The following is a 27,383-nucleotide window of genomic DNA, read 5'->3' on the forward strand; positions in this document are numbered from 1 at the left end:
CAACTGCCTGGGAGTGAAATAATGAGACAGAAAATAGTTTGCTGCCACCAGACTATAAGCTTCTTCTTCTTTTTTTTTTTTTTAATAAGCTTCTTAACATAAAAGAAAATAATTCTCAGAAACTGAAAGGATCATTACAAATGGATTTAGTTCAGCTTACACAGATGAGGGAACTGAGGTTGAGAGAGTTCTAATGATCTGTTCAAGACTGCTCATCTAGTTAATGCCAGACCTAGGACTTTCATTTCTGGTCCAGCATTCTTTCCTTTACACCAGAGGCTCTCAGGAAGAATCCTGCCTGCAGAACTGTTCAGCATAGCCCTCACAGTATTTTATTAATCTGAATTCTTAAATTTTTATTTATTTATTAAGTGCAAGTGAATGCGGGGAGGGAGGGGAGGAGAGAGAGAGAGAGAGAGAGAACCCTGATGTCATGACCTGAGCCAAATTCAAGAGTGGGACACCTATCAACTGAGCCACCCAGGTGCACCTAAACCTTTTTTTTAGTTTAAGACTAGAAACTAGAACTTATAGTATCTAATAGTAAAATGGTTTTAAAATGAGAAAGAGACATAAAATTCTTATATTAAATGGAATTAGGAAATCGTAAACCATCTACAGCTCTTATTTTCCCAATATCATTGTTAATAACAATATATTTATGAAAAGTAAACCAGGGAGATGAAATTAGAACTTGAAATTCCCTAAAAACTCAAACATTTAAAGCCTTCAATGAGAAAAAAACATTAAACACCTCCACTTAGATTAGATTACATCATTGGCTTCTCAAGATGTAGAGCATGAAGTTTGGTTATGGAATTCAATAGCTGGGGGCTTCCAGGACATACATACATAGCTTAGTTCATAGCTATCAAATCTGCCTGTCACCTGAATAGCTATACAATGCATTTTCTTAATTTTTACTAAAATGAGAATATAATTTTTAATTTTTGGAAAATGATGTTTGGGGCACACTCACTGCCATTACTGCTAGAAATGTCAACAAAACAACCTCCCAGATTCCTAGGAAGCAATCTGGCACACATGCCAAAATCCCTTAAAAAGTTCACTGCCAGGCATCCCCAGTGGCTCAGCGGTTTAGCGCCGCATTCAGCCCAGGGCCTGATCCAGGAGACAGGGGATCAGAGCCACGTCCAGTTTCCTGCATGGAGCCTACTTCTCCTTCTGCCTGTGTCTCTGCCTCCTTCTCTCTCTCTCTCTCTCTCTCTCTGTGTGTCTCTCATAAATAAATAAAATAAATAAAAAAATAAAAATAAAAAGTTCACTGCCTTTTTTCCAGTAAATCTATTTTGATATGCCATGTTACTTTCTCTTACTATCATTACCATCAAATGAACATAACACATTTGAAATCATTAAGGATTTATCAACTGACCTTTAGAGTCTAGAGAATGAACAAGACTGGACTCAACCTACCTACATACAGGTTTATCCCACCCTTTAGCACTGCATAGTGTTCCAGAGTTTATTTAAGCATTCCCCTATTATTATTATTATTATTTAGCACTCCTGGGAATTTATTCCAGAAAAATGAAAATTAAAAAAAAAAGCATCAACACAGCCATTACACATTTGAAGGCATCTCTGCAGAGATGATAAAGATTTCTCAAATGTCTTCAATGTTGATTTTTTTTATAAATTTATTTTTTATTGGTGTTCAATTTGCCAACATATAGAATAATACCCAGTGCTCATCCCATCAAGTGCCCCCCTCAGTGCCCTATTAATGGATATTTAGGGTTTTTGGTTTTGTTTTGTCTTGTTTTGCTATTACCAACAATACTACAACAATCATTCTGTGGCAGATGCTTCTGTTACATATAAGAAGTTTTTCTAGGGTAGATACCAAGAAAAGGGCCTGCTGAGTCATGAGGCACAAGTATTTTAAATTTTAATAGATACTGCCAAATTTCCCTCCAAAGCACCTGTACCAATTTATATGTCTACCAACTGTTTATGAAAATATCTTTCCCTATTTCCTCATCATACTGGATATTTTTCACATTAAATATTTTTCCTAACCCAATGAGTGAAAATTTTATCTTATTTTTAAATTTCTCTAATTACTGATGAAATTGAACATATTTTCTTATTGGTCATTTTTATTCCCTCTTCTATGAATTTGTTTATTTTTCCTTTTAAGTATTTTTACATTATTTATAGGAATTCTTTTTATATCATTAATATAAAGCATTTGCTATATATATTATAAATATTTCTCAATTATTGCTTTTTTAATGTAATTATGCTATCTCATATTAGAATTTACATTTTGATATAGTCAAATTTATTCATTTTTTTAGGTTTTTGTGTTTTGTGACTTAATATCTTTCCTTTCACAACATCATAAATATACTTTCCTATATCTTTCTTCTAATAACTTTATGTATTTAAAAAATGTTTAGGCCTATAATCCATCTGGGATTTATTTTTGAGATAGGGGTAACGTGGGGCTCTACTTTTTTACCTTTTAGAAAGCTTATTACCAACTCCAGCTGTAGTTCTTCCTATCCCCCTGGTTTGAAACATCATTTCTATCCAAATATATACGTAGATCTGTATCTGTTCCATTAATCTATATTGCTTTAGTAATGGTTTATAATACATTTTGATATCTGCTAGAGTACATCTTCTCTCACTCTCTTATTTTAAAATATTTTAAATGCTTGAGCATTTTCTCTTCCACATAAATTTTTATTTTTTCAAAGATTTTGCTTATTTATTTATTTTTTAAAATATTTTATTTATTTATTCATGAAAGAGAGAGGCAGCGACACAGACAGGAAGAGAAGCAGGCTCCTCGCAGGAAGCCTATGTGGGACTCAACCCCTGCACCAGGATCATACCCGGAGCCAAGGGCAGACATTCAACTGCTCAGCCACTCAGGAGTCCCTTAAAGATTTTATTTATTAATGAGAGACACACACATACACACAGAGAGAGAGAGAGAGAGAGAGAGAGAGAAACAGAGACACAGGCAGAGGGAAAAGCAGGCTCCAAGCAGGGAAGCCGATGTGGGACTCCATCCCGGGACTCCGGATTCACGCCCTGAACCAAAGGCAGACACTCAACTGCTGAGCCACCCAGGCATCCCCTACATAAATTTTAGAATCAGCTTATCAAGTTCCAAGAGAAAGCCTATTGGATACTGACTGGATATAAACTAGGAGCAGCTCCCAGTAGGTAGAGTATGTAACTCTTGATCTCAGGGTAATGAGTTCAAGCCCCATGATGGGCATACAGCATACTCTAAAAAATTTAATAAATAAAATTACATTTTACAAAAGGTATAAATTAATTTGGTTAGAAATAGTATCTTTGCAATATTAAGTCTTCTCTTTAAGGAATATTCCTTTACTTGGGTTTTCTTTTATATCTTTCAATAGGTTTCATATAGATTTACAGATCTCTTGTCAAAGCTACCATGCACAGTATGTAAGAATGGTAGTTACTATTATTATTTTTTAATATTATTTATTTATTTATTTATTTATTTATTTATTTATTTATTTATTTATTTATTTGACAGAGAGAGAGCGTGCACGCACACAAGAAGAAGAGCATCAGGCAGAGACAGAGGGAGAAGCAGGCTCCCCACTGTGCAGGCAGCCTGATGTGGGGCTCGATCTCAGGACCCTGGGTTCATGACCTGAGCCGACTGAGCCACCCAGAAGCCCCAATTACTATTATTATTAAGGGTTTATTGGTTACAGCATACTGAAAAATAAACAAGGAAGCATATTCTAGAAGCCACTGTCAGTTTCCCAGGCCGAAACTAAATCTGGATCCTAAATTATCCTTCATCCCACATCTCTCTTCCTATTCTTACCACTGTACCAAAAGGTCCATTTTTAAGAATTATTTTAAAACCAAGTTTTCTGGAGGGTATTATGCTGAGTGAAGTAAGTCAGTCGGACAAGGACAAACATTATATGTTCTCATTCATTTGGGGAATATAAATAATAGTGAAAGGGAATATAAGGGAAGGGAGAAGAAACGTGTGGGAAATATCAGAAAGGGAGACAGAACGTAAAGACTGCTAACTCTGGGAAACGAACTAGGGGTGGTAGAAGGGGAGGAGGGCGGGGGGTGGGAGTGAATGGGTGACGGGCACTGGGTGTTATTCTGTATGTTAGTAAATTGAACACCAATAAAAAATAAAAAAAAATAAAAAATAAATAAATAAATAAATAAATAAAACCAAGTTTTAAAAATTCTAATTTTAGTCACTAATGTATTATTAACTCTTTAGAAAATTTATTCAAGCCTTTTACAATCTTCGGCCAAATCCTAATAAAACACTAAGAGCATCTAAAACTACATTTCTAAGACACAGCATGTAAATCATACTTCCTGTGTAGGGAAGGGATTTCTAATTTCTACTCCATGGATCCAGATATCAATTAACAGAATTATCTCTCATCCTATTCTGCCTGCCTGCCAGTAATTACCATAAAATCCCAAGGAATAAAAAAAAAAAAAAAAAAAATCCCAAGGAATAAAACCCAATTATAGTACTCCTTCAACTTCTATCCATGGGCCTGAAGATACTTTACCAAGAGTATACAGTACCTCTGAATGCTAAAACTGAACAGAACCTTAGGGAATCATTCAACTCTTATTTCTCAGATGAGAAAACTAGGGCCAGATAGATGAGGAGACTGGCCAAGGCCAGAGAGTTATATGGTAGCAAAGCCAGATGAATGGTTCTCTTATCAGGCCAATATTATTTCTCTCACACCGTGTAATTTGTGTTACTCTGAAGCCACCTGTTTTACTTGATAATATTCCTATGGATATTTCAGTAACACTTAATGTATAATAACCAGGAGCAGTAATTAATTAATATTATAAAATCAAGCTATAACCATAAAATATATTTACAAATATAAAAAAAAAGTCTTGGGGAGAGAGGGAGGGAGGGAAAAAAAAAAGTCTTGGAGCACAAATGGAGACTTTTGTACATTTGGGATATTATTATGGAATTGTTTAATGAGGATTAATGGAGAATAAGCTTGGGCTTTAGTAGAAAAACCAACAAATACAAGGCATTTGGAGTGTATTTCCTAGATCCTCTTTCCTAGGCCCACCAAAAATGATATGGAATTCAAGACTGGAGTTTAATAAGACAAGAAAAATAAGGTAGGCCAATCTTTGGCATGAACTGTTAAGGCTCTGAAGTCAACTGCCTGGATTCTGACTCTGTTCTACCCTTTATGGGTCCCTCAATTTCCTCATTTGTAAAATATGGGTGATAACAATACCTATTCTCAGAAGGTTGTTGTAAGGACAACATACTTATAAAGAGCTCAGTGCCTGGCAAAGAGTAAGTGCTCAGTAAATGTTCATTATTCTTACTTCTTTCTCTTTGGAGAGAAGAACTTTCTGGTCACGGTAGCACAGGGAATAAGACCTATTTTCAAATGGTCATCTATACTGGAGGTTAGGAGATTCTATTACTAAATAATAATTTTAGGAAAAAAAGAAGTATTTTCAGCTTTGTAATTTAATGTGAAGAAAACATTTCCTTCCTTACCTTTTATAAGAATTAGTATAATCTTATAAAATGCATAATAGCTTTATAGGTTAGTATGTGTAAAGTTAATGAAGGAAATTGTAATTAGACATTGCACTTGACCTCACCATAGAAACTGATAGATACCAGCAAGAAAAAGCCTACCTCCATGAAGCTCAAGAGTGGGAAGTCCTCATGGTTCCACAGAATGATTAGAAAGAACTTTGAAAAGAATCAGACATTAAGTGTATTCCTTTCCCTCCAAAATCCAAGAAACAAGAGTTGGAGCTTTATAAATAAGATTCAGTTCTATGGCAGAGACAACTTGGAAATTAGGTAACTCTTTGGGGTAGGATCTTTATGAATGCAAAATAAAAATCTAGTAATTTTTACAAACCCAATATTTTGATGGTTTAAATTTCTATAGTCTTAGCAGCAATCTTTTTTTTTCTTAGCAGCAATCTTAACCACGTAAGTAGTAGAAAAAGTAATTATAAAGAAAGAAAATTGAAATAATTCATATACTTTCATAGGTAACTTCCATCCTTCTAGCTTAAAAGAGTGAATAGTTTTATATAAAAATTGAGTCTAGTTTTTCTTTTTTTTTTTTTTTTTTTAATTTGCATTTATTCTATGCAGAATTTACTCCCGGGCCATAAGTTTTTGTTTCTTCAGTTTCTTCTGGGATATCTTTTTCTTCTGCAACCTCCTCTTCTGGTTTAGGAACAATCTGCTCCTTTTCAGTAAGAATCATCTCAATGTGGCAGGGAGAACTCATGTATGTATTAATCCGGCCATGAGCCCTGTAGGTTCTATGTCACATCTTGGGGGCTTTATTCACCTGGATGTGCTCAATGACCAGAGAATCTACATCTAAACCCTTTTAAGTTCAGCATTACTCTCCGCATTTTTAAGCATGTGCAGTAAAAATTCAGCACTCCTCTTGGGCCACCGACCCTGTGTCCAGCCCCACTGTTTGGCCTGCGCACACCTACCAACTCCACCATTGTAGCGACGGAATGGCACACACTGCTTCTGCAAAGTGACATCTTTCAGATACTTGGTGGCTTTTCGAATATGCATACCCTTGATGGCCTGGGCAGTTTCACGTGTGTTCTTAAAGTGAACTCGAAGATTTGAATCTCTCGACTTGCATGATTTTGTAGGGTTTTCTGGGTCCAGCGAGTAGCGAACCATCTCCGAAGGTCACCTCAGGCCGCTCGGGGGAAGAACGAGTCTAGTTTTTCAAGCAAATAAATGGTGCTGAGACAAAAGGATAGCCACATGCAAATGAAAGAAGTTGGTTCCTACCTCACACTAAGAATTTAACTGACTGAGCCATCCAGAGGCCCCATCAAGAAGCTTCTTTCTAAAATGAAAAAAATGGCTTTTAGAATTTAAAAAAGCTGAGATATAAGGAGATAGTAGACATTTTCAATAGTAAATATATATTATATAAAAAAAAAGACTTCCTAGAAGTCTTTATCTAGTATTTCTATCTGTTAAATGTAGAAATTTGGGGATCCCTGGGTGGCGCAGCGGTTTAGCACCTGCCTTTGGCCCAAGGTGCAATCCTCGACACCGGGGATCGAATCCCACGTCGGGCTCCCGGTGCATGGAGCCTGCTTCTCCCTCTGCCTGTGCCTCTGCCTCTCTCTCTCTGTGTGACTATCATAAATAAATACAAAAAAAATTAAAAAAAAAATTAAATGTAGAAATTTGAGGGGCTCCTGGGTGGTTCAGTGGTTGAACGTCTGCCTTTGGCTCAGGTTGTGATCCCAGGGTCCGGGGATGTCCTGCATCAGGCTTCCTGCAGGGAGTCTGCTTCTCCCTCTGCCTATGTCTCTGCCTCTCTCTCTGTCTCTCTCATGAATGAATAAATAAATAAAATATATTTTTTTTAATGTAGAAATTTGAAAGCAGCTCCACCCTAACACCTCACCTAAAAAAAGGGATTCTACAGAAAAGATACGTCCCAAAGCTTATAAACTCATCCCTTGGTGGTAGAGAGTAGCATGCTTTTTAGACCTTCAGTTTATTTACTGTTACTTCCTTTTTTTAAAAAAAGATTTTATTTATTCATGAGAGAGAGAGAGAGAGAGAGAGGCAGAGACACAGGCAGAGGGAGAAGCAGGTTCCATGCAGAGACCCCTACATGGGACTCGATCCCGGGTCTCCAGGATCATGCCCTGGGCTGAAGGCAGCGCTAAATGGCTGAGGCTGCCCTTTACTGTTACTTCCTATTCAACTCTGTGAAGCTTGATTTCCTGGTTTTCTAGTTGGAAGAGGATACAAAGCAGCAAATTAGTGGAAGTAAAGAACTACTATAGAGGAAGCAGGAAGTGACAGCTGACAATAAGGAAGAGGATCCATTAAAGCTATAAAATGTAGACACAAACACAAATACCAAGAGCACATTCCTACTTGAAAAAGAAGCTCCTAAGGGTATTACTGTATTAGAACTCAGTGTAATGACTCCACTCTAAAGCTAATCTCCCCATCTGTCCTCTGGAACCTCCCTCCTCCCATCTCCTCTTCCCTACCATATCTTGACCCCTCTTCTTGCCAAAGGACTCCTTCCTCTCAGCAGAGAAATATTCTCAAATCTCTCCCAAATAACACAAAAGGGCCCTTCTTTCATCCCACACTCTCTAGTTACTTTCTTCTCCTCTCCTTCAGAGACAAGGTTTTGGAAAGAACAGTCTCTGCTTGAAAGGGGAACCCTCTTACACTGTTGGTAAAACTAGTGCAGCCACTGTGGAAAACAGTATGGAGGTCCCTTGAATAATTGAAAACAGAGCTACCCTATGACCCAGCAATTGCACTACTAGGTATTTACTCCAAAGATACAAATGTAATGATCCGAAAGGGCACCTGCACCACAATGTTTATAGCAGCTATGTCCAGAATAGCCAAACTATGGAAAGAGCACTGATGTCCCTCAACAGATGAATGGATAAAGGTGTGGGGCATATATCCAATGGAATACTACTCAGCCATCACAAAAAATGAAATCTTGCCATTTCCAACGACATGGGTGGAACTAGAGAGCATTATGCTAAGTGAAATAAGTTAACTAGAGAAAGATAATTATCATATGATCTTACTCATATGTGGAATTTAAGAAACAAAACAGAGGATCATAGGGAAGAGACAAAAAAAATAAAACAAGATGAAATCAGAGAGGGTGATAAACCATAAGAAACTCTTAATCACAGGAAACAAACTGAGGGTCACTGGAGGGGAAGTGGGTAGGGAAATGGGGTAACTGGGTGATGGACATTAAGAGGGCATATGATGCAATGAGCACTGGGTATTATATAAGACAGATGAATCACTGACCTCTATCTCTGAAACCATACAATTAATTATATGTTAATTAATTGAATTTCAATAAAAAGAAAAGAAAAAGAGAGAATGAAAGAAAGAAAGAAAGATCTCTGCTTGCTTCCTCCCCTTCCTTACCACTCATTTATATTTTAACCTGCTGCAATACAATGGTCTTCTGATTACCCACTCCACCATAACTGCTCTCACATAGGTCACTAGTGTCCTAACTTCCAAAGTCAACAAGTGCCTACCCGTTCTACTCTGTTGACCTCTCTAAGACATATGATCCAACAGTGACCACTTCCTTCCTGAAATTCCCTCTTTGCTTATAGTCTGTGATGCCACACTCAACTTGAATTCTTCAGTTTCGGGATGTCAATGCGATGTATGCACAAAAAAAGAGGGGAAGAGGGATGAAGCTTATGATCAAATGGTTTGGGAAATGTGGTATTAAGTCAAACAGGTTTCCTTACTATAAGATTTCTCAGATTTCTCATATCAATACTGGTGTTCATTCTAACTCTACAAGATGGAGTTCTGCAGTGTTTCCCAAACTTACTTGACTCTAGAACCCTTCCTTCCCCTTTAAAGAACCATGTTATATGACAAATTAATTGAGGAACATAATTTGAATAACATTACTCTTGATTTTCTTTTCCAGTCTTATCTGCAAGATCTTCTTCCTCTACTAGCCTCTCAAATGTCCAAGTTCCTCAAAAGTCCACTTTTAGTGCTTCACTCATTTAGTATCTTAGTGACCTCTCAGTTCTCCACTTAATCTCCAACCTATACATTCATCCTAATCACTCAATCACATACTCATGGTTTTGATCTGGCCTTAGAGTCAACAAGTGACTCTGCCACTTACTGTATAGCCTTGGATTCTGGTTTCCTAATCTGTAAAGTGGGAGTAATGGTAACTATTTATAGGAATAAATCATATAATATAAAGAATTTACCACAGATATTTAGAAATTATTTACACATTTAAACAAAAATTCAATAAGTAGTCACGATCACTTTCTCTGTCTCCAGCTAGATCTCCTTGCTGAGCAACAAATATATCTATCCAACTTAGGAATTTCCCTTGGTTGTTTCAAATATATCTCTAACTCAAGAGGCACATCCCCATCCTACCCTCTAATGGACCCTCTACTCTTTAGCTAGATGAATATCACTACTCTCTAACCAGCTGCCCAGACCTGAAACACGTATTCACATTCATACACGTTCTTCCCTCTGCCCGTCAATTTACTAATTATATCTCTGACTTCCCTCCAATATATTTTCAGATAGCTACCTTTCTAAAGTGTAAAATCTGATCACATTACTCTTTTGCTTAAAATTCTTCAATATGTTCTCATGATTTTCAGGATAAAATTCAATCTCCTAACCTATCATTTGAGGCTCCTGATGATCTGGCCTCTTATACCTCATCTCCCTCCATATTCCATCCTGATATACTCTCCACTCCAGTCAAATCAAATCACCTGTATTTCTACAAATGGTCATACTGTCTTGTCTCTGGACATTCTATTCTTCTGTTCATAAAGTCAGTTCAACCACACTCCTATCCACTTTACTGCTGGTTAATTCTAAATGGTCTTTTTCATGAGTTTAATTATATGTCATTTCATTCCCAGTCTTTATATTTTCTCTATAACAAATGTAAAACAAAAAAATAAATAAATAAATAAATAAATAAAAAAAATAAAACAAATGTAAAACACAGCCTATAAATTTAAATATTCATTCTCTACCTATTTAATACTATAAAATACAAGCAATACATTCAAGTTGGTTAGGTAAAATCATCAGCTCCAGAACAGTTTTATTTAGTAATTAGGAAGTCTATAATTAAATAAGATTAACATTCCTTCACTGTCATATATTTATTACATATTTTTTTATATTCCAGATACTAAGGGGGTCACAGAAATGAACAAGAAAAGCTCCTGACCTCTGAGGCAGGCTGACCCTTAAATAAATAACCTCAATATAATGCTATATATGTGCGTGTATAAAATTCTAAGAGAAAACAGAGAAAGAAATAACTAACTTAGGTGAGGTGGTTTCAAAATAATATAATGGGAACAAATTACAAATAAACTATTTTCCCCCTCAGTGAAAAACTCACCTAATAATATCAAGATAAATTCTAGTTCTATCACTAGGTTCATTTGCACATTCCAGTTAACATCTGTTGTACAATGAAATGATGACTTTGATTCTCATTATTTTCCTGGTTTAGATAATAAATTACAAATTCACCTTGTCTACCATCCACTTCCTGTTCCCCTAAAAACAACCTCAATAATTTGTTCTTTTCATTCTGAAAGCTGTATCTATCATTTAACATCTTTAGGGGGAGGCAAGTATCTAATTTTAACTACTGTCTCTGAGATGGATCAGCTTAAAAATATTTCAGTTTTACTACCTCGTGCTCCCTCCCTCCCCCTCAAATTTGCTGGGAAAAAAGACTGTCTTGTTTAACCGTCCACTCCCCCCGCCCCCAAAAAAAAAAGGTAAGTAAGTGGTTGGAATCAATAGACAAAATCTATATTAATTTACATGGTGAATACTTTTTGAAAATGTCTCTCAAGGCAAAAATAAAGAATTCAACCTAAACATATAAAATAATAAAGCAATGAAAGTCTCTTTTTTAACTAATAAAACAGAAGGTATATTTTTAAATGAACATTCTTTCCAAATAGTCATTTTGAGAGGTTCTATGATATCCTGCTATTTGAAACATTTTGGGACTATCTGCTTGGAAACAATGCTTAAGCCAGTTCCTGATTCATAAAAATTTATCTTACTATCTGGTAGACAAATCTATTTTCTTCTTTCTTTCTTTCTTTCTTTCTTTCTTTCTTTCTTTCTTTCTTTCTCTCTCTCTCTCTCTCTCTCTCTCTCTCTTTCCTTCCTTCCTTCCTTCCTTCCTTCCTTCCTTCCTTCCTTCCTTCCTTCCTTTTCTTTTTATTAAAGAGGAAGAAAGGGAGGGAAGGAGGGAGGGACAGCAGTGAGGTGGGGAGAGAGAAGGGGCAGAAGTAGAGGGAGAGAGACTCTTAAGCAGGCTCCATGCCCAGTGCAGAGTCGGATGGTGTGTGGTGGGGGTGGGGTGGCTCGATTTCACAACTCTGAGATCATGACCTGAGCCAATACTGAGTCGGATGCCTAACAGACTGAGCCACCCAGATGCCCCTTTTGCCTTTCTTTCTTTGACTGAAATTATTAATTTTGTGAATTAGGCTCCAGGGCTTAGGGCTCCCTTCCCTGTTATCTCTCTGCCAAAACTCTTGAACAAGTCAGACAAGCACAGATGTGCTATCGGCCCCAAGATTATGCACCAAATATTGTCCCACAGCTCTGAAGGCAGGGACAGATTATTTCAGACATTCTTGTACCCCAAGGGCCTGAAATATGAAAGATACTCAATTAAGATGTTTTGGTTTGGTGAATTAATAATCATCAGATATGGATACAAATTTTTCTGGCAATTGCCAAAAATCAAATTTACCTTCAAAGGAAGATTTGCTACCCTTGGAGATATTTAAAAGAATTGAAGGCAAAGCCAAAAAAGAGGTTCCAAAGATGCTAAGTGAATACTGTATCATTTGCACAAGCATGTTGCCTACCTTCTTTAGGAACTAGACAATAGTGCTTCAAATATACAAGCTCTGTTATGCTTGTCAAAGGAACTAGTCTTATTACCCTATATCCTGGAACTCCTTAACTAACTGAAATCTTCCAAATAAATAAAGAAAAAACTAAGGTCCAAAACCCAATTTGCTATTTTTCATCAACTTCTGCCCTTAAACATTTTCTTACATTTAAAAACTCTCTAATTCACTCAAAGATAAGACTGCCAATCAATTACAGTCAAAATGCATTAATCCTGCCAAAATCATAATCATGTTTCAATCCTCCCCAAAGTTTTTGTTAAAAGTTTCTGCAAACTTCTCTTAGCTTTAGATTATTAAAATTGTATTTTTCTTTACTGTAAAAATGTCTTGAGTTTAAGTTTCAATACAATCTAAAAGAAAACCATAAAAATCTCTAAATCTCTACAGCTACATAAATAAATGTCTATATATCTTTCCAGTTATCCATACCTGCCCCCTTTTTTTACTAGCAAACAGTATTTCCAGGTATCACGGTAATATCTGTACCACTATAAAGGTATCAAAATCAAATTTCCATTAGACCTAGTTCCATAACCACAGTAAGATTTAAAAAAAAATACAATAAGACTCAGTAGCTGAATTTAATTAACTGTAAATGAGTAAATCATCCAATCATAGAAGAATGGGTCTCCAAGGACAGTAGGAGAAAAATAATCACAGGTAAGAAAGATTGAGAGATATTTAAAGTTTTAAAAGTATAAGCTAATTATAACTCATGTATTATCAATGCCACACCTTAAATTCCCATGGTCACTCACACAACAATGATACTTAACCATTCTTACTATTAAGAATTTGTGGGGGGATCCCTGGGTGGCGCAGCGGTTTGGCGCCTGCCTTTGGCCTAGGGTGCGATCCTGGAGACCCGGGATTGAATCCCACGTCGGGCTCCCGGTGCATGGAGCCTGCTTCTCCCTCTGCCTGTGTCTCTGCCTCTCTCTCTCTCTCTCTCTCTCTATCATAAATAAATTAAAAAAAAAGAATTTGTGGAACAAGGTCCCTGTATACACAGATTCCTAAGAATTTTATTCCAAATATGAATTGAATTCTATGGGTAGGTTGCCAGCATCTGTTATTACTAGTGCTCATACTGAGCAAAGAAACACCACCCTGTTACTAACATACTACATCACTATTTATGAGTCACCTTAAAACAAGATTTTCCTCCTTTGTTTAAAAACAAGACAACCCTATACCAAGCAACAAGTGATAAGGTACAAGTTTAGACAACTTTACATTCAGTAGAAGAAAACACTTGAGAGCACTTGAAAAAAAGGACATTATTGCTTTTAGAGTTTTACTATCTATCACTCTTTTTTTTCTATAAGATTTACTTATTTTAGAGAGAGTGAAAGTGAACATGAGACGGGTAGGCAGAGGGAAAGAGAAGAATCACAAGTCGACTCTGAGATGAGCCCCAAGTGGGGCTCCATCCCAGGACCCTGAGATCATGGCCTGAGCCAAAGCCAAGAGACAGATACCTAACCTCTGTGCCACCCAGGTATCCCTAACACTCTTATTCTTACTTGAAAATTTTGGATGTTCAAGAGAAACATTCAGAGGTTGCACCCCCTGCCCATTGTAACCTGCAAAATAAATATTTCATCTCATAAAAAGGGGGGTTCTGTTTGTCTTCCTATATGACAATTTCTTGAGCTTTATTTATACCTTTCCCTATATATGATTCATTATATTTGAGTGCTACAATCTGACCTAAGCAACTTAAGTCCCAAAGCATTTTAAGCAACAAAATACAAAAAGTACTTTTTTGTCAGTGGTATAAGATCTTGTTGGACATGTGTGAACACTGTAAAACAGAACACCAGTAACTGTCAGTTATGGGTCAGTACAACTGTAGTTGAAAATGGTTAACATCCTTAATGAATGACTCCTAGATGAATTTTATCATTAGGGCTTCCTAACATCTTAGATTTCACTTAATATTACTTTGTCCTTGGAAAACCTTTACATCATAAATTTGAAAGGAAGCAAAACCAATGTTGCATTAAAATAAAAATATTCTCTTTTTTAAGATTTATTTATTTTAGAGAGAGTGCACAAGCAAGAGGGGGTGCAGAGGAAGAGGGAGAGAGGAAGCAGACTCCCGGCTGAGTGGGAAGCTCAACACTGGCTTGATCTCAGGATTCTGAGCCTGAGCCAAAATCTAGAGTCGGATGCTTAACTGTCTTAGCCACCCAGATGCCCCCAAATCAAAATATTCCTTTTTCTTTTTTTTAAGATTTGACAGAAAGAGAGTGCATGCTAGTGAGGAGAGGGGTAGAGAGGGAGAGAATCTCAAGCAAACTCCCTGCTGAGCATAGAGCCCAATGTGGGGCTCAATCCCAGGACCCGGAGATCATGACCTAAATCAAAATCAAGAGTTGGACCTTTAACCTAAAATCAAAAATTTTTTTAAAAAGATTTTATTTATTTTTTCTTGAGATACATACAGAGAGAGGCAGAGACATCGGCAGAGGAAGAGCAGGCTCCCTGTGGGGAGCCTGATGAAAAACTGGATCTGAGGACCCCAGGATCATGCCCTCTGAACCAAAGGCAGCCAGCCGCTCAACCGCTGAGCTACCCAGACATCCCAAATCAAAATATTCTTTTTTTTTTTAAAAAAAGGATTTTATTTATTTATTCATGAGAATACACAGAGGAGAGAGAGAGGGGCAGAGACACAGGCAGAGGGAGAAGCAGGCTCCATTCAGGGAGCCTGATGTGGGACTCGATCCCACGACCCCAGGACCACACCCTGGGCCAAAGGCAGAGCTAAACCGCTGAGCCACCCAGGCTGCCCTCAAAATATTCTTTAAAAATATTCTGTGTAGGGATGCCTGGGTGGCTCAGTGTTTGAGCGTCTGCCTTCGGCTCAGTTTGTGATCCTGGGATCCAGGATCGAGTCCCACATTGGGCTCCTGGGAAAAGCCTGCTTCTCCCTCTGCCTGTGTCTCTCTGCCTTTTTCTCTCTCTCTGTCTCTCTCATGAATAAAATAAATAAATCTTTAAAAAATATATTCTGTGTAAATGCTATATTTCAAAATTTAAACAATAAAAAAATAAAAGAAAATTAGCATTTTTTAGGTCATGTTAATTTTGGCCTATATTTGGAGGCAGTTATGTTAGAGTTCTCCTTTGAAATGTAATTGATAATCTTTGTCCTAATCCATCAACACTGACACTATTCCTCTCTCTAAGTTTTAGCTGGTATGACAGAAAAAAATAATTATCATTGGTTCATATTGCACATCAGGAGCCTAGATGAGCCTTGGACAAATTCAATTTCTTCATCCTCACACATCATATGCTGTACCTATGGTAAAATTAACAGCTGCCATTTATTGAAGGCTTAAAAAGACCAGGTTCTATGACGAATATCTCACAAATAACTCTGGAGTTGCATCAAATGTGCTTTTCATTTATACTAATTTGATTATATGTGCTTAGAAGAGAGTAAATATGAATGAAAATATGTTATGTTATGGTACATATGATTTTACCTGCAATTATATTCAATAAGTGCATGTAACAAAGTGAGCATGAAAGCAAATGGGTGGCTCAGTTGGTTAAGCATCGCCTTTAGCTCAGGTCATGATCCCAAGGTTCTGGGATGGAGTACCACTCTGGGCTCCCTGTATAGTGGGGAGTCTGCTTCTCCCTCTGCCACTCCCCCCTGCACATGCTCATTCTCTTTCTCAAATAAATAAATAAATAAATAATATTAAAAAAAAAAACAAAAAACAAAGTGAGCATGAGATGGAAGAAGCTGCATCCCCTCAGACAGTTTCAATTATAGAGTTGTATGTGCAAAACCTATATATTGTTCTTTATGGATGATTTAAAAGGTTTTTTTCTGAGATAATTTTGAGTATAATTTAATTTTTGCCTTATATGCTAACTTTAGAACTTTGCTAAGGTAGGACTTCACTGTGTCTCATTTGGTCTTCATGAAGACTCTGTGAGATAGGTATAACTACTAACCCTATTTTACAAAAGAATTAACAGAGAGATCATGCAACGTGATTGTCAGAGATAAGATTCCAACTTGGGTCTTTCTGATTCCATTAAACTACTATGCTCTATCGCAATATGCCCAGTTTCCAGATGGGGCATGAGAGGCTCAGAAAGATTAATAAGCAAACTGGTCCAGTATTATTCTGCTAATAAGTCTTTATATTAGGACATAAACTCATTTTAAGTTTGACATTCTTTCCACATGACAAAAAAAAATGTCCTTTTTTCCAACAGGTTATCCTAGAAACCTAACTAAATTACTGATAGAAGCCAGGAGTGAGTAGTAAATGGGGGGTGGGGTGGGGGTGGGGAATGTTGTTATAAAGTATTCATAAACTCGTGGCCTTATGTTTAGCCCTCGAGATACATTCCTTTAAATCTCCAGTGCTCGCTTCGGCAGCACATATACTAAATCTCCATTAGTTGTTATGATAGACAAAGTTTGACAACAGCTATTGCAAACATCCTTCTCCCTTGTTGCCACTCAATGATTACAATGGAAAGTCATATACTTGCCTTCCCAGGCTGTCTTGCACTAAGGGTTAATCATGTAATCTAGTTCTGGCCAGAGACTAAAAGAGAAGTCTTCTAGGAATGGGGGGTTTATTTCCAGGAAAACTTATGCTCTTCTAATCAAAGGTATAGCTAATTGCTGGCACTGTACCTTTTACCTCTTTCTGTATCAAACACAGATACACTAGCTGGAGCTACAACAGACATTTTTTATATAGAGACAAATATAAAAATGAGAATCAGTACATTATTGATGGAAGAACACAGTTATAAAGGACTAGGGTCCTTATGACATTGTTGAGCTACTGAGTTAGTCCTGGACGATGTATCTTGGACTTCCTGTCAGATAAACCAAAAATATTCTTATGGTTCAAACTTGGTCTTTTGTTACTTGTAGCCAAAATCATTTCCAGCCAATTCAGTTGCTAATATTTAAAAATCAGGAGATTTCACATAACAATCTGCATTACTAGTGTTTCTTGAACTAGAAGACTTTTCTGGAAACACTGGGTCTCTCACTTGGTCACAAATGTCAGTCCCTGACCATAGAGTTCTCAGTCTCCAAATTACCACAGACCCCATGTAGCCAGCTTTGCTAATTTTGTTCATCTGTCTAATCCCATTGTCACTTTTAAATGTGTGATCTTCTGTATTTCACTGTATGTCTAGTTTAGAACCCAGGTAGCCACTTGAATGCCTAGTATCCTAGAAAATCTCCAATCAGTTACTACCAAAGACATAATAGAGCGGTTTTGTTTATTGTTTTTTTTTTTTTAAGATTTTATTTATTTATTCATGAGAGACACAGAGAGAGAGAGAGAGAGAGGCAGAGACATAGGCAGAGGGAGAAGCAGGCTCCATGCAGGGAGCCCGATGTGGGACTCTGATCCCAGAACTCCAGGATCACGCCCTGGGCTGAAGGCAGACACTCAAGCACTGAGTCAATATGGAGTTTTTAATACAGCAAAGACTCTCCTGAAACTGTTTAAGAAATGAGTTATTCTAAACTTTATCCCTGGAGCCAAACTCTGGAAACTATTTAACATTAAAATAAGGAGTTAGAGTAGTCAATTTTCTAGTTCTGAAATTCTGTGAAACCTTAGGAAGCAATATGTATAAATAAACACTAAAATTTTGATAGTAATCAAAAGTCCAAGAAACCTCCTGAATTTCTTACATAGAAGTAGCAAAGAAATATAAAAACCACTATATTCAAGATCCCCCAAACAAGAAACTGGGATTGTGACTTTGTAGTCTTAGCAGCAAGGTTAACTTGGGGTTCTGATATTCAAAGCCATTAAATTAGAATTTCATAAAAATCTCAGAAGTCACAGGTGGGGGGATGATGTTGTAGGACATTTCAAGATGGCTATCATCCAGGAGAACCAAATAATCTCAATTTTTACTAGAAGCAGTTCCAAGAAATGACACACGTCTCAACTGCCAAAGACTATTTCCTGCCAATTCTTTGGAAAATAATATAAACAAAGGCTGAATTATGTTAAATATCACTCATTAGTGCCTACTGAACATTAAATTTGGAAATATCCTCAGTGCAAAATTCACCATATCTTTATCTGAAAAGAATTCTAATAGGTCTAATGGTAGTTGTAGATAACCACAAACTATAGTTTTCACTATCTTCAAATGTACTTCATTACACATTACTTCATTACTGTTACAAAGATGGTTGTGTCCATTTGAATCCAGGGAATACAACTTCTCATAAAGTAACACTTTTGAGAGTAGTACATACTGGACACAATATAGTAACCAGTAAAGACCAAAATATGTAGCCTAAAATAAATATGCTTTGGAAGCCAAACTACCATAATCCTTTTTTTTTTTTTTAAGATTTATTTATTTATTTGAGAGAGAGAGAGAATGCAAGTATGAGAAGAGGATGGGGCAGAGGGAGAGACTCCCAAGCAGGCTCCCAGCTGAGCCTGGAGGTGGATGTAGGGCTAGATCTCAGACACTGAGATCATGACCTCAGCTGAAATCAAGAGTCAGAAGCTTAACCGACTGAACCACCCAGATGCCCCCTATCATAATCTTTTAAAATTATGTATGAAATACTGTACAAAAAGCAAAGAATTAAATCTAGTTAAAAAGAGTAATCACTAGTAGTTATTGAACATTGAACACCCACTATGCTATAGTGCTAGGCACTGTACTAAGCAGTCATTTAGTTATTTCAAGAAAGCCAACAATAATTCTGTAAGATAAGGGAACTGAAACTTAGGTGATTTGCCCAAAGTCTACACTTAATAAGTGGAAGAGCTCAGATTTTAACTCCAGAATCTGAGTCCAGAACCTAAAGCCAATTTAACCACTATGCCATAATGCAGCCTACTTCCTTGAGAACAAGTACGTAAGACAAAAAATCATTATTAAATTAGCCAGAGAGGGAAACTGTCCTTTTGGGTCTGGATTTGGCAGTGAAGAAAAGCATACTGAATGAGGGCCAATGTATAAAATACTTTTTCTTCAGAAGAATATAATCAAGAAAGGTTTAGCAGCATTAAAAAAAAAAAAAAAGCCCCATTATTTCAGTATCACTATCACATTACCTAATAATCTTAAAGAAATTCGGCTCTCAACTTCCAAAATGGTATTTCAAAAAGTCAGTAATAAACCAAGTAAAGTGAGTAAAAAGTAAAATGAGGAAAGAGAACTTAGTAATTTTAGGGAGAGGTTAAGAAATAACTATCTTACAAGGCATTTTCTCTACTATTGACCCATACATTTTCCAAGAACATTTTTGTGTACTCAAATATTTTCCAAAGGCAATTATCCATTTCAATAATTTTTCCTTCATCTTTGAATTCAGGTCTATATATGATCTAATTCTATATAAGGTTTCACTTTGGAGTCCACACAACTATTACAGAAAAGTTTTTGTCTTTTTTTTTTATATTTTATTTATTTATTTGACAGAGAGAGCCCAAGCAGGCGGAGCAGCAGGCATAGGGAGAGGCAGGCTCCCAGCTGAGCAAGGAGCCCCAGTGAGGGATTAATCCAGGGTCCTGGGATCATGACCTGAGCTGAAGGCAGACAGATGCTCAACTGACGAAGCCACCCAGGTGCCCTAAAAAGTTATTTCTAATTAGAGAATCACTATTATGGTTATTTCAGAAATGTGAGCCACAAATAAAATACAGAATAAAAAAGTACAAAATCAAATGGGATAGTATTTCAGTATATCAGCAGAATGAAGAAAGAATAAAATACAGAACCTCAATCATCCAATTTTCTGAATCACATGTTCAAGATAAGGCAACTTATAAAAAAAAAGGCAACATGTTTTTAAAAAGGTAGACTATAATAGCAGCTTAAATGATATAAAGTCTTGTGCACAGTAGGACTTAATATTTGCAAATGAATAACCCAATAAAGTGAAAAAAAGCTATGAGAAAAAGAAAGAATAAGCCTGAGACCTGTTAAAACAGTCTTCCCCTAAGTGCCTTGAATCACCTGCAAGGACAGCTGGAAACAAAGCAAAGATAATTTGGTGAGCAACATTTCTATTTCTTTTAACGTTTAAGGCCGACTGGCATTCTGAACAAGCTCATGTTAAACAGAGGTCCAAATCTTCCTGTGTCTTTAATGTTTTTCATTTTGTGCCACAACTATAGTCTTCAATTTCAAAAACACAAGAAGATTTAATGGTTTTCTAAAATTCTCTTGTTAAAATATTTTGGATTAAACTTCTATAAAGCAGTGCTTACACAGAAATGTCCTAATATCTTCTTTCTCCTAAAGGCTCTATATTTAATTTTCAAAGTTCTATACCCGGCAAAAATGTTTTGTAGCAAGTGGAGGACTTCCTGGATTTTTCAGCCACATCTTGCCTAAACAGGCTTCCTTTACAATCAGTATAGTTTCCTTTGAAGTTTAACTGAAAACCACATAATCAGCATAAAAATGCTCAGAGTTAACTCTTTGAGGAATCTCCACACAGTTTTCCAAAGTGGCTGCACCATTTCACATTCCCACCAACAGTGCAAGAGGGTTCACTTTTCTCCGCATCCTCTCCAACATTTGTGGTTTCCTGCCTTGTTAATTTTCCCCATTCTCACTGGTGTGAAGTGGTATCTCATTGTGGTTTTGATTTGTATTTCTCTGATGGCAAGTGACGCAGAGCATTTTCTCATGTGCTTGTTGGCCATGTCTCTGTCTTCCTCTGTGAAATTTCTGTTCATGTTTTTCCCATTTCATGATTGGATTGTTTCTTTGCTGTTGAGTTTAATAAGTTCTTTATAGATCTTAGAAACTAACCCTTTATCTGATATGTCATTTGCAAATATCTTCTCCCATTCTGTAGGTTGTCTTTTAGTTTTGTTGACTGTATCCTTTGCTGTGCACTACGACCCAGCAATTGCACTGCTGGGGATTTACCCCAAAGATACAGATGCAATGAAACGCTGGGATACCTGCACCCCGATGTTTATAGCAGCAATGGCCACAATAGCCAAACTGTGGAAGGAGCCTCGGTGTCCATCGAAAGATGAATGGATAAAGAAGATGTGGTTTATGTATACAATGGAATATTACTCAGCCATTAGAAATGACAAATACCCACCACTTGCTTCTACGTGGATGGAACTGGAGGGTATTACGCTGAGTGAAATAAGTCAATCGGAGAAGGACAAACATTATATGGTCTTATTCATTTGGGGAATATAAATAATAGTGAAAGGGAATAAAGGGGAAAGGAGAAAAAATAAGTGGGAAATATTAGAAGGGGAGACAGAACATGGAAGACTCCTAACTCTGGGAGGTGAACTAGGGGTGGTGGAAGGGGAGGAGGGCGGGGGGTTAGGGTGACTGGGTGGCAGGCACTGAGGTGGGCACTTGACGGGATGAGCACTGGGTGTTATTCTGTATGTTGGCAAATTGAACACCAATAAAAAATAAATTTATTATTAAAAAAATGCTCAGAGTTGAGAAAGTTGCAGCTTTTATAAGATGGAGAAGACGAATCAAAATATTATGCTCACAGAAAATTTAGTGCAAGTTTTTCCAGTACTCTCTCAAGGAAGAAATAGGTTGTATTTCCTAACAGGGTTCAATAATAAAAACCATAATCAAAATGTAGCCAAAGTCTGAACCAAAGACCTCTTGTTATATCATATGTGACTTCATTCTTTAGAATTGCAGTTGCTTTAGAATTGCATTTATTAAAAGCTGCATTCAATTTCAATTGCCAGCTGTTTGGTATAGTTGAATTAGATAGATCATTCTTCTCACCTATTGTTTCTTTGTACAAAGATATATTTAAACCCATCAATACATTCAGTGTCCTCAGAGTCTCTATATTTAAAATATATCTGTACATTTTTGTTCTACTTTGCCACATGATTTATAGCCTCAATCATTAAAAACACCCCACGTTCAGTCTCTTATTTGACTATACAAACTAAGATGACCTCTTGCAATGATCTGTCTTACCATATAGCAGAACATCCAATTGATTAATTTGCTGCTCCGCATGGTCTAGTGAACTGATAAGCTCTCAAGAGAAGGTTTTTTGTTTTTTTAAAGATATTATGTATTTATTCATGAGAGACAGAGAGAGGCAGAGACATAGGCAGAGAGAGAAGCAGGCTCCCTGCGGGGAGCCCAGTTCGGTACCGGATCCCAGGACCCTGGGATTAAGACCTGAGCCAAAGGCAAACACTCAACCACTGACCCACCCAGGTGCCCCAGGGAAGATTTTTAAAGATATGGTTACATTAATCATTCTGTATGGTGCTCCAGTATCATTATACAATCATACATAACTTGCCATGAAGACTGGGACTCTCTCATTTAAAAAATAAAGCTATTACTGAGTAAAAAAAAATTTAAAAAGAAAGAAAAAAGATATAGAGAAACTAATCTCTGAAATAGGCTATTTGTTTGAATTATATTGCATAAAGCAAGTATCTTCCCCACCAAATGTGTGTTCTAATGAAAAATTGCTTAATAAATGGCAATCCTAAATCACCATCATTATAAAAACAATTACTCCATGAGTGCATGCTTATTTAGTGCCAGATGTAGTGCTAAGGCTTATTTCTATGAAAGAAGTACTATTATTACCTCTATTCTACAGATGGGCAAACTGAAGCATAGATCAGTTAAGTGACTTGTCTAAGTCTGGTACACAGTTAAGCCAGGATTCAGATTCAGGCAGATATTTTCCAGACCCCACACCCTTAACCACTATAGTGAACTGCTTCATGTTGCTATAGCTATTTGAAGCCTAAGAGAGAAATAAAAATACTATTGGGGCTTCCCCACCATATGGTCTATATTAGAATCACTGGCAGATACTATTTTTATTTGAAACCACAATCACTTTCTCAAACCCCAAGGAATCAATGAACTTCCTTAATAGATTAAGATGCTAACATTGTGGTTTAATTTTTGCTTGAGATATGCTAAGTATCATAATTGTGAAGAGAAGGTGCTCTCAAATTGTTACTGTTTCTATAAAAGTGTCTGCAGCAATAATTGGAGAATCACTGCTCCAATGAGTAAGGTGTACAAAGACATCTTTCCTTAAACTTTAATAAATATTAAAAAAAACTTTAATAAATATAATTTCACACATTCCCCTGTTAAGCAGTAAAAAAGAGGTTGGGCTTTTTTTTTTCTTTAACTAGAACAAGGTATGGAGCTGGGAGAGGAAGAATGGGTGAGGGGCAAGGTAACTACAAACACACATTTTCCAAAGACAGAAGCTTGAGTATCTATCTGGCTACCTATCATGCCTTAGACAGCAATATCTTACAATAACTGCCTTGTAGGAAAAAAACAAACTTCTAATTACGAATGGAAATGAAAGAGATTAGTATTGAGAAGTAAATAACATATCTTTCATTTTCTTGGCTGTAAAGATCTTTTGTTCCTCCGTGTTTCCCAATTACTCTGTTCCACATTCCCTATCCATTATCCCCTTCGGAAGTGGTATCTTCTTCACTGTACACACTTGGTTTTGCCTCTCCTATTGCACTCACTATACTACTTTTATTCATTATACATGCATAGTTTATAGCTGCCTTCCCCCCATTAGACCTGTGAATTCTAAGACAAGGATAATGCCTTACCCCACAGTGCTTGAGAAGGTTCTCAAATGAGTTTATCAACTGCCAAGATACATGAAGCAAAATGACACAAATCACAGTGATTCAAACTAAAGCAGGGCAAACATGAAACAAAATGAGTAAAAAAAAAAAAAAAAAAGGAGAGGAAGAAGAAATCAAACAGTGCCCAGAGAGACTAACTCTAACACCCAGAAAATAATTTAGTTAGTCTAGTAGCTGGTCTCTGAGTGTGACGACCAAAGCTTAAATACCAGCTCTGCCACTCCAAGCTATGGGAATCTAGATAGTTCTCTGAAAATCACTTTATCGGTAAAATAGGAACAATAATAGCATTCCTTCAAATGGTAGTTGTGCTGTCTTTTTAGTGCTGAACCTAGTGTCTACAGCACAGCAAACGCTTGAAACATGGTAGCTCTTAGGACAGTAATACTTTAAGGTTTCTTACCCCTTATCACAAATTTTAACAAATTCACTTTAAAGGATAGCCAAGCAAATGTATACACTATATGAAAAGTAAAACAGCGTAGATGTTACAATTCAGAAAAATTATGTTTACTTCTCCAGCTCTATTTTCTGCATTTTGCAAGGCATCAGCACTGTACTGCTTGTGGTTCCCAGCGTTCATGTGCCATTTCTAATCCCTGTCCTTTAAATTCATGCTTAAGAATGCTTCCCTCCCTCCTGCTACTCACCCCTAACTCCCTGTTTGCCAGCCAACTCCCACTTTTTAAAGCTCAACAAAGAAATCCTTGCTGGCCTTCTTTCTCTTTCTCAAGGCTTATATCATCATCTATGATTACTACACTGTACTCTAATTACTTAATACCAATCTTTCCACTTATACTCTAAAGGCTTCCTGAGGCCAGGGACTAACTGGCTGCTGGATCCCCAATCCTGGCATGAATGAGTAAATAGTCATCTCCAGAACTGAGTATAGCATAGGATACAAAAAGGTACTAAATTACCTTTTTTAAAAAAATTAAATCAAACAGCTCCATAAAAACTAAGCTGCAACACAGTATACTACTTCTCCATTTGTTTCTAAGCATATTTTCTCCCACTCAGTCAGTGAAATATTTCCCATTTCTCAGGAAAGCTTAGGAACCATGGGACCTCTCATTACATCTCAGAGCCAAAATCACCTCATGAGATTTTCTCTTGACAAATAGGAAAATGAAGGGCACTGTGAACAGCAGCTGTGCTGCTCAGCTGGGCAAGAAAATGCAGGGCAGTTTGTAAAAGTATCTGAAAAGGACTCAGTGCTGAGAATCAGAAATAGAGAATGGATGGGGTTACCTGAACAAAACAGCACTCATTAAATATTTGCTGATTAACAAGATTCGTTAGGTCTCTCCCATGTACACTTGACTTCTGAGATATTTCAGACTGTGTCTTATCAATAATCACAGAGTTTTTAAAATTAGAAAACATTTCCTTATTATAGCTAAGTTTTTTTTTTAAAGATTATTTATTTATTCATGATAGACATAGAGAGGCAGAGACACAGGAGGAGGGAGAAGCAGGCTCCATGCCAAGAGCCAGAGGTGGGACTCAATCCCGGGACTCCAGAGTCGCGCCCTGGGCCAAAGGCAGGCGCTAAACTGCTGAGCCACCCAGGGATTCCCTATAGCTAAGTTTTTGAATGAATGAACAAGTGAGAAACATGGACATGTGAATGCCTACAATGGGCCAGGCAATTGTGCAGCCAGCAAAACAGAGACATTTAATGGAAAAACAGTAAAGCCAAAGCTGCTGGTACCGGGAATGGCATTTAATGGTGCTATATAGAAAGGTCCTGTGGGCTCTGCATGGTGCCTTTTTTAGACTGGGCATTATCTAGAATCTGCTCCCTTTCATTTTTTTTAAGATTTATTTATTGGGGGACCTGGATGGCTCAGTTGGTTAAGCATCTGCCTTCGGCTCAGGTCATGATCCCAGGGTCCTGGGATCAAGCCCAGCATTGGGCTCTCTGCTCAGCTGGGAGCCTGTTTCTCCTGCTCACCTTACTCGTGCTCTCTCTCTCTGTCAAATAAATAAATAACATCTTTAAAAAAATGCTATTTATTTATTCATGAGAGACAGAGAGAGAGAGACAGAGAGAGAGAGAGAGAGAGAGAGAGAGAGAGAGGCAGAGACACAAGCAGAGGGAGAAGCAGGCTCCATGCAGGAAGCCCGACGTGGGACACAATCCCAGGTCTCCAAGATCACGCCCTGGGTCGAAGGTGGCGCTAAACCGCTGAGCCACCCGGGCTGCCCTAAATAAATAAAATCTAAAAAAAAAAAAAAAAAGATGTAATTCTTTATTTGAGGGGGGAGGGGTAGAAGAAGAGAGAGAGAGAGAATCTCAAATAGACTCTCCACTGAGCATGGAGCTGGATGTGGGCTTTATCTCATGGCTCTGAGATCATGACCTGAGCCTAAATCAAAAATCAGTGGGTGCTTAACCCACTGAGCCACCCACACATCTGTTCCCTCTCACTTAAAGCCAGACAGAAAGGACAAAAGACCTGAAGATACCTTTTGATTACCAAAGGACTGCTCTTACTCTGGACTTCCCAAGGCACCTGAGTCAAGTTTTAAAACCTAACCAGTTGAAGTTGTCTGTCCATAAATTAAATGAATACTAAGTAATATGTGCTAAACTAAACTTCTGTGGGGCTAGCAATGGAACTTCAATGGAACACATTTTAGCTTATACTTCAGTTTAGTATTTCCCATAGGAAATATATACTCTAATATATCATCAGAAAAAGAAGTGATTGCTTCATAAAATAAACTGAGACAAGTTGTTAACTGTTTGAAACAAAAAAAGTTTAATATTTACCTCATACTATGTAGTAAAATTAATTTCAGTTGATTAAAGTTAAATATAAAAATAAACAATTAAAAATTTTAGGAAAATAAAAAGAAAAAAAATTTTAGGAAAATATCGGTGAATATATCTCTGTTGATGGAAAATTGAAATAAGTAGAAAAACAATGGGAAAACATACATACACAGACTTTGGATTGATGGTACTAAAATTTTTTTTATTCCATTAAAATTTTTTAAATGTCTAAACATCAAAATGAATACGACAAACCAAATAAAATGGCAAATGAAAGCCAAGGCAAAATGTCCAACATAACAGAAAAAGGTTAATATTCTCAGTATATAAAAAAATATTTACAAGGGGAACCTGGGTGGCTCGGTTGGTTGAGGGTCAGACTC

General features: G+C 37.0%; 1 protein-coding gene and 1 pseudogene across 4 annotated transcripts in view; both read right to left on the minus strand.

The window, feature by feature from the left end:
* Positions 1 to 27,383, minus strand: part of SSH2 (slingshot protein phosphatase 2) — a 238,819-nt gene that overhangs the window by 203,820 nt on the left and 7,616 nt on the right. The gene's annotated exons all lie outside the window — the stretch shown is intronic.
* On the minus strand, positions 6,153 to 6,766 carry LOC112677622 (60S ribosomal protein L17-like; annotated as a pseudogene).

The sequence above is a fragment of the Canis lupus genome, chromosome 9 (genome assembly GCF_003254725.2).
Source record: "Canis lupus dingo isolate Sandy chromosome 9, ASM325472v2, whole genome shotgun sequence".
Classification (NCBI taxonomy): Eukaryota; Metazoa; Chordata; class Mammalia; order Carnivora; family Canidae; genus Canis; species Canis lupus.